The 11,518-nt window shown below is 41.8% G+C and overlaps 1 long non-coding RNA gene across 1 annotated transcript; it reads left to right on the top strand.

Annotated features, from left to right (window-relative positions):
* Positions 1 to 5,419: 5,419 nt before the first annotated feature.
* LOC140847532 (uncharacterized) lies at positions 5,420 to 6,081 on the top strand. The gene is made up of 2 exons (XR_012127584.1): positions 5,420 to 5,567; positions 5,762 to 6,081. It is a non-coding gene; the product is annotated as an uncharacterized lncRNA (long non-coding RNA).
* Positions 6,082 to 11,518: the final 5,437 nt, after the last annotated feature.

The following is an 11,518-nucleotide window of genomic DNA, read 5'->3' as shown; positions in this document are numbered from 1 at the left end:
TAAACTTTAAGGATTGAGTTAATGGTATTGATGCCAGGGTTCTTGTTTGCAGAGTCGAAGAATGAACTTAGCAAACACTCAAGGTAGGAGAGCCAGGGAGAGGCTTCTATTTAGAGATACAGTGAGAGAACAGAGCTCCTGGCTCATGCCCGGGGGGCAGGAGAGCCTGTAGTTGTGTATTGTCTAGGGGTTTTATAGGCAGTTGAGGATTTTTGGGAACATGATAGAAGACTTAGGGGTGTGGACTTGTTAAGCGGTCCCTGAATATTTAGAATTAACTTAACACTAGGAACTTCCTGCTCTGATTTCTCCCCAAGATACTGGCATCTTGGTCTGGGAGTATATCAAACAAGACCGCCTGCCCAGCCCCCAAGGTGGGCTGAGGTACTGTCTGTTTGCTAAAGAGTAAGTTAAGAATCTTATTTCTTAATTTCCTGGGTATTAAAATGCAATCTTATTTTTAAGATGGAATCCTTCCTGCCTTTTACTGTGTGGTTTATGGCTGGGCTTGCTTGCCGTTATTAATTGCCCAGATTGCAAATCACCTCATTAGGTCTGAAGGAGGAAAGACAGCACATAGGCCTGGGCCTTTTAGCATGCTAAAGTGAATCTTACACATAATTATAAATGATTAGCATAATAAAAACATGTGCTACTCTTCTTTATCTGGGGAATAGTAACTGATCTCACTGAAGAATGACTCCAGAGCTGAATGTTTAACACAGAGTTTTGGTAGGGGGGTTTCCTTGCATGTAGTTACATTGCTCTGACTGTAATTATCCTGCCTTGCTTTTTCTGGAGGTCCTCACCCTACTCTGACTACACCCACGGACCCTGTCTCAGTTTGTTTAAGTTTTGGGGGCAAATGTAGCAGTGCCTGCAATTTCCTCTGAAATGGATCAGGAAAGAAAATGAGATGGATTGATGGATGGATAGATATGTACCAAAACAAACAGCACAATATTAATGATAAAATCTAGATGGTAGGTATACAGTTGGGTGCTGTAGTATTCTTTTGACTTTTTTGTATTTTTGAAATTTTTCATGATGAAATTTTTCCTCCACCCTTCTTGGTTCTTTGCTGTTCTAATAGTCAAATTAACATAGAACAGACTAACAGGAGAAAAACAGAATTATATACATACATGGCCCCATAAAGACAATGAGGCCAAGGTACAAGTCAGTCAGTTGAGGCTTATATGCCATCCTGAGCTGAGGAGTGAGATAGGGGCCTGGGGCTTCAAAAGGACATAGAGTAATTCACAGGACATAAGAAGAGCATGTGTTTGCTCTGCCATTCAGATAAAATTTATCCCTGGTAATATCTCTCTCTCAGAGCCTGACCCCTATCTAAATTCCTTTATGTAGTTAAGCGAGAGGTAAAAGTTTTCTCAAGACTGCTGGGTCTTGATTGCCTTTAGCTCCAAATAATTCACATATAAAAATGGCATACTTTGGAGTGGCCTATTCTGTTCCTCTTCAGGAGAAGATAACAGGAGTAGGTGGAAAGGCATCAGAGGATTGTGGCCCATGGATTTAAATGGGGAAACTTAGAGGGGGATCCATTTGCTCTGAGGGAAGTGTTGGAGTCAGGCATCATCATAATCATCAGAACTGGGCCTAATTTTGTGATCCTCTTTGGAGAATAGACCTTAATAACATCTCTGTAGTAATCATGATGGCAGTGAAGATGATGCCAATATCTATGACAGCTTGTTAGGCTTAGTTGGAAAATAGCAAGCACTGCATAAGTGGAATCAGTAAACCAATTTGCATTACCCATTAAGTGAATAATTTTTAAAGTCTTTTATTTAGGAATCAAGAGAACACAGAGTGACCAGGATTCTTATCTGGAAGAGACTGTTGTATGACAATAAGTGGTGGGAGATTTGTGGTGTGCCCACAAAGCATAAAAGACTCCATTCCAAAGAGAACTTTGTACTGTTTAGCTCTAGTTGTTGGACTTGGAACACTGTAAAAGTAGATGTTTAATCTACAGGTTGGTTACTAGACATCTCTTACAGGCCATTTTAGATCCTTCTGTCTCAACTGTCTCCAGGGCTTTTGGTTCTTGTTCCTCCCTAACCACTGCTTCATTGACGAACTTCTCTATGGACACACCCTGACAACATCTCACTTCATACCTCCTGTGCCCCTCAACTCCTAACTGGAACTTCATTTTTGATGTGGAAGTGGGAGACACTATGAGACATGGAACTGATGTAGGGCAGGGACATGGGACAAGCATCATAGTTAACTTTTCCTGCCTATGATGAAAAATGCTACAATATAAACAGTATAGTAAGAACGGGAAGGATTCCATCTTAAAGCTAAGATTCTATTTTAAAAACCAGGAAGTTAAGAAGTAAGATTCCTAACATATTCTGTAGCAAGCCGACAATAGCTCAGTCCACTTTGGTGGCTGGGCAGGTGGTCTTGATTGATATGTTCCCAGAGGGAAGTGGCTATCCTGAAGAGGAACTGACCAGTTTCTTGTGTTAATTTTGCAGAATTACCTGGAGGACTGATAATAGAATAGAAGAGACTTAATGTCTCTCACCAGAGATAAGCATTTTGAGACCACTTTACAAATATATACCCCCTGGCCCTTTGAAAAATGCTTAGAAGACTGAAACCCAAGTCTTTTAGAGTGTCTCCTCTCTAAGAACATCCACATTTTTTCTCTATTTTAAGTGTGTAACTTTAAATGAAGCTTTCTCATTGCTCAACTTAATTGTGTTTTGTCTCTCTGCACTTTTCCAGTGGTAAGCATTTTGTTTCTTTGCTATATCATTCTAAGTCTTCACGTAGTATCTGCTTTACTCCTGAGAAGTAGGGAGGGGCTGCTGGGAGCTCAGACTTGAGCCTGCAAGTTCCGGTCTCCTGGGTGACCTGCACGGAACTGCAGCTGCAGGAGCCTGTCTGAAAAATCTACTTTCTTTGGGAAATTCTCAGAATGTAATCTCATTCCATCCATGCTCCATGGCTCCCCCAATCCCAGGGTGGTAGGGGCTAGGCCCCATGCAGTGCAGATCCAAGCAGACATGGGATGCCAAGTGACCCTGGCCTTAAGAGATGGCAAGGGAATCTGCCCTATACTAAGAAAATGTCTAGCAAACTCCCTCTGCACCTCGGCATTTTCCTACTCTCAGCTGCCTGCAAGGCCGCTGCCATTCATTTCTGCTCTCATTCCAATGAGTTCCTTCCTTACCTACACTCTTCTGACCTGCTCAAGAATTTGTTCTCATTGAGAGTCAAGAACCCTTCCCCATCTAGGCTGAGGTTTCACCCCATGCACAGAGATCACCAGACGCAGCTGTCCGGCAACAGAGCCAACATGGTATGGTGCCAACTCACGTGCAACCTGAAAGTCTGGGGAAGTTAACTCTTTGTGGGTCAAATTTGACCAGTGGGAAACAGAAGAAGGTGAATGAATTTTTCTCCCTTTCTTTCACCATATGGCCTCTCTGAATATCCATCACCCTGAGAGATGGAGCTTTCATTAGCACTTGGTACAGAGGGGCTGCCTGCTCCGTAAAGCATCATATTGGTTCTCCCTCACCTTTGGCTTTTCTTCCTCCCCATTATCTCACTTCTGTTTCTCTTGGATTAAGATCCCTAATAAATAATAGCACAGAAGCCTTTTCTGTAGGCCCTGCTTTATGTGCGACCCAGGCCAACACACTCGATAGGGACCCCCTGATGACCTCAACTTTGGGGCTCCTCATTTGGACACCTTTCCAAAGCATTACACGTCCTTACTGGCTTGTCTTGCTTTGCCTATTTTGGAGTTAATTGGGGTTATGTAATTCAATATATTTTTACATAATGAAAATAAGGAGAGCTGGTTCAGGCATGAGACAATCACTAAAAGACAAACTAGAACATTTTCCAGTAAACTCAAGAGGTGAGCTGGAAAATATGAATGAATTGTAGTTCGTACATAGGCATAAAGTCCCTAATTTGCATACTCATCTGAGTTTATGTAATTACACACATTATATATATGACTCTGAATTCAAAAGGGAACATGTACCAGAATGTTACAGTTTGGTCACTGCAGGCAGTCAAAGGATAGTAAGACAGAATAAAGGACCAGGGACCACAGAGAGAGGGAAATTAAAAAATGCATCATATTCCTTTTAAGGAGGCTGCTTGTGTGAGCGGGGACAATATATTGAGAGAAACAATTAACTAAGACTTTGGAGTAGCCGAGCTGTTGAATGAATGTTTAGCATACTCAAGACTGATTGAGGAAGTGTTCTTTCATGAAAATTTCTTGAGAAATCATAGTATATCCTTAACAGATAAATAAAATACCAGTGAGAAGAATCATGTAATGATTGAGATTCTCAACACAATTTATTGAGTAAGAGCCATGTGGGGGCTCTGGGAGAAATGTTCTCTCTCTCTCTCTGACAACACATAAATCTTGACATTTCTAAAGAACTCTATAGAAATCAGGTTCTTGACCTCAGACTACTTCAACTCTAATAAGAAAACATGAGATGGGTAAATAGTCAACCTAAATAATGCAGCAATAACTACACTTCATTTGAAATCATTTATATTAATTACAAAAGTGGGTTAGAATGTTGGTAACTTCCTAGGTGATACTAAGTTTGAGTGAAATTAGAATAAAAGTTTCCTGGAAAACAACATAGATGCGATCTACTTTTGACTTTTATATCTTCTTATATAGATTGGTAAATAAGAGCAAGACTTTTTTTCTTAATAACCAGAGGAAATAAAAAAGAACCTACATATTAAATAAAGATCCTTTCATGAGGACCCAATACTCATCGTTTAAATGTTTCTCCCAGTTTGAAATCCTACAGTGGTCCCACATTACAAGCAGGATGAAATGTGCATATTTGGCATGGCCTTGAGTCAATAATACCGTTTCAATGTTGGTTCACTAAGGGTAAAAATGTACCATTCTGCTGTTAAGATGTTAATATCAGGGAAATTGCATGTGGGATATGGGAGTATTATCTTGAGGATTTTTCTGTAAATCTAAAACTGTTGTAAAATGAAGAGTTTATATAAGAAACATAAAAGAGTAGATAACGGTGAGAGATGGGAGACAACAGGATGCCCACTGACTGGGGGTGGCCATGGGGAATGGCTGGAAGGAAACACTCCTTCCCTACTGAAAGCACCGTGGGAACAGACCTGGAGGCGAGGAGGAGGAGTGAGGGGTCAGGTGGGGAGCCTCCCTTTAGGGGGTGCTGAGGAAGTTCCCCTGTCTCTAACCAGAACGTCTGGACTCCTGGGCTACTTCCCCTGTCTCCCCACCCCCAGGGATTTCCAAGGGTGGGGCTTTGTGATGTCAAGCCAGCCAATGGCTACCATTGGCTGGAGGACTTTCCTGCTGACCAATCAGGGGAAGGGTGTGGCTCCTCATTGTCTTGGGAGCATATAAATAGAGGGGTCAGGGATCCCTAGCCGGCTCTTGAGGAAGATGGTTGATCTTGTCACCCACGCTGGGTGAACATCTGGCTCCTAGCAACCAGCGGAGGAAGAGGAGGAGGGCATCATGTCAACCCAATGCAGAGGAGGAGGAGGTGAGTTTACCCTGTTCATGTGCCTCCTCTTCTTTCCCATCCGTCTCCCACCAAAGACTCTTAACCTGCCCTTGCCTGGGACAAAACCCCTCCTCAACCCACACCCATTCTCTCAGAGTCCCCTTTCCCATCTGTTTTCCATCCTCTCCCCCAAAACTAATGCCTTTCTGGGCTCACCTTTTTTTTCCTACCAGCTGGTAAAGATAGTGAGGAGGAAAACTGAAGTCACACGAACCACCGAGATAAAGCATAAGGAAGTGAAAAAGTCCACCAGAGTAAGCGCCTGGTACTACAAGCAGCATAAGAGTAAGAAGGCCAAGAATGAAGACCGTCCTCAAGAGCCTTCCAGGCCATAATGCCTGCCTGCTGGGAGCGGAGCCACTGACCGTTCGCTGCTTCTCCGCTCATCCTACAACACCACACATAAACGGTGCCCTAAGAGGATGTGAAACCTGTACCTGTGGTCACTGTGTGAAGACCAAATAAAGAACTCGTGTCAGTGATGAAAACACCAGCAGTTGCCAAAAGGAGTTGTGTGTTCTCTGACGATAGGCTGGGAAGGAAGGGAAGGGACAAGTGTGTGGGAAGGGGGAGAGGTGGAATCCTGCAAGTTTGGGGCCCAGACCAGCCAGCCCCCAGTCAGCCAGTCACTGGGAATAAGGACAAGGGAGGACTGAGCACTGTGAGGACAAATTTCCTCCTTAATACTTTATCCCACTTGCAGGGAAGAAAAAGACTTGGTGTTTCTGTGTGTGTCTTGTGGGGGTGCCTCAATTGGGGGAGGGGGATATATGGGGGTGGCAGTGCATAATAATGAATTTGACTCCATTTTTTATGTTTGAATAGGGACAGCTTTTAAGCCTCATTTCTTCTCCTCCTGGCCCACATCTGGGCAAGCTGATGAAAACAGCCAGGGAGTTACTGAATGAAAAACAGAAGAACACAGATAGGCCTCAGCTTCACCAGTGGAAGTAGTGCCTTGCCTGAATTCCCCACCGCCAGAGCACCCACTGCCCTGAAATACCCTCTAGCACACACGGACCGTCTGAGGCAGTGGGCGCTGAAGGATTCCTGGGCACTTACGAGCAGCTTGAAGAAAAGTGACCTTTTGGACCTTCCTCCCGAGTTAAAAAGCACTTTCCAGCCCAGTTAAAAAAAAAAAGACCCCATCAAAGTAAAAACAGGGCCTTCCTAGGTTGAAAACCATTATATGAGACTTATTTAGGGAAGGTGCGAGTATCCCCCTGCTTCTGGACTTAAGAGCCAAATTTGACTTGTTCTTAAACCTGGAAAATGTAAGTAGTGCTTCAGTGTGAATATTCCTGTTCAAAGGCTTCATCTATATTACCAAAGTTACTGATTCCACCCAGTAAGTAACTGGTAAATAATTTGCAGTCACAGCAAAGTACTTGGCTAATCTGTCCTATTCTGTGTCTATTTCAGCAGCCTCTCAGCTACAGTACCCCTTTCCCTGGGTACTCAGGGAGGTAACTCTCCACTGCTGTCATCTCATGTATTATATCTTTGCAGGCAATATTTTAACCACATCTAGTCTTTTCCAGGTATACAGGTATGACATCACACTGAGGACATCCGTTGAGATTACTATGACACACTTAATTCAGAGCATGAAAACACTCACAAAGGAGCTCACAGAAGCAGAAAGATCCAGTACATCCACATGTAAGTACAAGGCCCCACCACCTCAGTTAAGTTCCTGAAAATTAGTTGGTAAACTGACGGTGCTGCAATCCCGAGAGTATCAAGAAATAGCTTTAAACATTTTTGTTTGTTTGTTTGTTTGTTTTATTTTGGTACCATTAATCTACAATTACATGAGGAACATTATTTTTACTAGACTCCTCCCATCACCAAGTCGCCCCCACATACCCCATTACAGTCTCTGTCCATCAACGTAGTAAGATGCTATAGAATCAATACTTGTCTTCTCTGTGTTGTACAGCCCTCCCTGTGCACCCCCTCATACATGCTAATCCTAATACCCCCTTTCTTTCCCTCTCCCCCTCTTATCCCTCCTTTCCCACCCATCCTCCCCAGTCCCTTTCCCTTTGGTAACTGTTAGTCCATTCTTGAGTTCTGTGAGTCTGCTGCTGTTTTGTTCCTTCAGTTTTTTCTTTGTTCTTATACTCCACAGATGAGTGAAATCATTTGGTACTTGTCTCTCTCCGCCTGGCTTATTTCACTGAGCATAATACCCTCTAGCTCCATCCATGTTGTTGCAAATGGTAGGATTTGTTTTCTTCTTATGGCTGAATAATAATCCATTGTGTATATGTACCACATCTTCTTTATCCACTCATCTACTGATGGGCACTTAGGTTGCTTCCACTTCTTGGCTATTGTAAATAGTGCTGTGATAAACATAGGGGTGCATGTCTTTTCCAAACTGGGCTGCTGCATTCTTGGGGTCAATTCCTAGAAGTGGAATTCCTGGGTCAAATGATATTTCTATTTTGAGCTTTTTGAGAAACCTCCATACTGCTTTCCACAATGGGTGAACTAATTTACATTCCCAGCAGCAGTGTAGGAGGGTTCCCCTTTCTCTGCAACCTCACCAACATTTGTTGTTGTTTGTCTTTTGGATGGTGACGATCCTTACTGGTGTGTGAGGTGATATCTCATAGTGGTTTTAATTTGCATTTCTCTGATGACTAGTGAGGTGGAGCATCTTTTCATGTGTCTGTTGGCCATCTGAATTTCTTCTTTGCAAAAGTGTCTGTTCAGCTCCTCTGCCCATTTTTTATTAGATTATTTGTTTTTTGTTTGTTGAGGTGCATGAGCTCTTTATATATTTTGGATGTCCACCCTTTATTGGATCTGACATTTATGAATATATTCTCCCATACTGTAAGATGCCTTTTTGTTCTATTGATGGTGTCCTTTGCTGTAGAGAAGCTTTTCAGCTTGATATAGTCCCACTTGTTCATTTTTGCTTTTGTTTCCCTTGCCCGGGGAGATATGTTCATGAAAAAGTTGTTCATGTTTATGTCCACGAGATTTTTGCCTATGTTTTTTTCTAAGAGTTTTATAGTTTCATGACTTACATTCAGGTCTTTGATCCATTTCAAAATTACTTTTGTGTATGTGGTTACACAATGATCCAGTTTCATTCTCTTACATGTAGCTATCCAGTTTTGCCAACACCAACTGTTGTAAGAGGCTGTCATTTCCCCATTGTATGTCCATGGCTCCTTTATCATATATTAATTAATTGACCATATATGTTTTGGTTAATATCTGGACTCTCTATCCTGTTTCACTGGTCTGTGAGTCTGTTCTTGTGCCACTACCAAATTGTCTTGATTACTGTGGCTTTGTAGTAGACTTTGAAGTTGGGAAGCAAGATCCCCCCCAACCTTGTTCTTCCTTCTCAGGATTGCTTTGGCTATTTGCTGTCTTCTGTGATTCCATATGAATTTTAAAACTATTTGTTCCAGTTCATTGAAGAATGCTGTTGGTATTTTGATAGGGATTGCATCAAATCTGTAGATTGCTTTAGACAGGATGGCCATTTTGACAATATTAATTCTTCCTAGCCAAGAGCATGGGATGATCTTCCATTTGTTAGTGTCCTCTTTAATTTCTCTTAAAACTGTCTTGTAGTTTTCAGGGTACAGGTCTTTCACTTCCTTGGTCAGGTCTATTCCTAGGTATTTTATTCTTTCTGATGCAGTTGTGAATGGAATTGTTTTCCTGATTTCTCTTTCTGCTAGTTCATCGTTAGTGTATAGGAAAGCAACAGATTTCTGTGTGTTAATTTTGTATCCTGCAACTTTGCTGAATTCAGATATTAGATCTAGTAGTTTTGGAGTGGAGTCTTTAGGGTTTTTTATGTACAGTATCATGTCATCTGCAAATAGTGACAGTTTGACTTCCTCTTTACCAATCTGGATGCCTTGTATTTCTTTGTTTTGTCTAATTGCCGTGGGTAGGACCTCCAGTACTGTGTTGAATAACAGTGGGGAGAGTGGGCATCCCTGTCTTGTTCCTGATCTTAGAGGAAAGGCTTTCAGCTTCTCACTGTTCAGTATGATGTTGGCTGTGGGTTTGTCATATATGGCCTTTATTATGTTGAGGTACTTGCCCTCTATACCCATTTTGTTGAGAATTTTTATCATGAATGGATGTTGAATTTTGTCAAATGCTTTTTCAGCATCTATGGAGATGATCATGTGGTTTTTGTCCTTCTTTTTGTTGATGTGGTGGATGATGTTGATGGATTTTCGAGTGTTGTACCATCTTTGCATCCCTGAGATGAATCCCACATGACCATGGTGTATGATCTTCTTGATGTATTTTTGAATTCAGTTTGCTAATCTTTTGTTGAGTACTTTTGCATTTATGTTCATCAGGGATATTGGCCTGTAATTTTCTTTTTTTGTGGTGTCTCAGGAGTGGGAAAACGAGAAATTTGGAATCTCCACAAGAATGTCTATCTACTAGATATCTTGACAGGTTGACATGTTATTTTGAATGAACACATCACTGGTAGATAGATTGGGTTGAGTTCCCTGACCACAGTCAAATCCCATTTTAGGCCCTAGATGATTTACTAAAATTTGTTGACACAACAAATATTTGTAGTCTGGATCATATTTTATTACTGACTTAGCATAAGTACAGAATAAAATGTATTCCAGAAAATGTAAGATGAAAAATTCACAGAGGCATCTCAGCATTCCAATGAAGAATATTTACCTTTAGCTGGTAGAGGGACATGTCAATATCTCGAGATGGTAATCCTAAATAGTCTACATGGTGTCCTTTAAAAGTATTCATATATTCAAAGTTTGCTGCACTGACCACTTGTACTACAGGAAGTTATCACTCATTTTAAAGTCTCTGGAATGTCTAAAATATCACACTGACTATGCCACTTTTTTTCCAGTGTAAAGGTGATCACAAATGCCAACAAAGCCTTTTGGGAGTTTTATTTCCTATTTCACTTAATAGCAATAATATGAACCTTTACTTTCAGTTCCTCAGTCCCACTCATGCTGTCTCATGGGGACCTTGATGCCTGCTCTTGCTTCTGTTTGGAGCACCTCTATGCCCCATTCCCACCCACCGTCCTGCCAGCTGCTGAGCTAACTCTCACTGAGAAGTCTTCTTTAATTCTTTATCCCTGGATTGGGAATCTCTCCTATGGCTCTGAAGTACCCTGGATTAACCCTTCTTGTAGTGCCTTTGACCCTAATTTGTAATGGTTTCTTTCCTTTCTGAGACCCCAGTTTCAAGCTTCTTGAGGGCAGAGGCATCATGTTATCATTCACTATTGTCTGCCCAGCCCTAGACTAATGTTGGGAACATAGAAGTCACTCAGTAAATATTTGTTGATTGAAGACAAATAATAGATTGGCCAGTTATCCATACCTATTTCTTACACCTAATGCTGAATTGTCAATTGAAAATAAAGCTACTTACCTTTTCCTCATCAAGTGGATACTTGAGGAATTTATCAAACAGGGGTGTTGGAAGATGCCTTTTAGTTTCTTATATTAGCATGGACATGTTCCTTGACGGGGAGCAGAATTTACCACCCCAAAATATCTCACTTTGGCATGAAGGTTATTTTGAATTAAAGGCAATCAAAACCCAACAGATTCAGGAAAAGCTCTTTACCTCTCCCTCCACTGCCTAAATTTGCATAGGACAAGGGGCCTGTACCAGGAAGAGAGCTATCAACAGAGACACCTTTTTACCTAAGAAACTTATCTGCATAACAGGATGCTGCTCGGGGTAGGAGGAGTTCCCCACCCGTGGCAAGTTCCCTGTGACTTCGATGAGACTGAATAAAGACAAGGGAAATTTTGGGGGTTAAAAGTGGTTCACACCATGTTTGTTTTTATGGTGGTCACCCAGCTGAGTACAAGCAGCTGGGTGTGGAGCAGCTCCCTACTGCTCCCCAGTACAGGCTTAATCCTGTCCTA

The sequence above is a fragment of the Manis javanica genome, chromosome X (assembly GCF_040802235.1).
Source record: "Manis javanica isolate MJ-LG chromosome X, MJ_LKY, whole genome shotgun sequence".
NCBI classification, from domain to species: Eukaryota; Metazoa; Chordata; class Mammalia; order Pholidota; family Manidae; genus Manis; species Manis javanica.
This window is presented reverse-complemented; position numbering and strand designations above follow the sequence as displayed.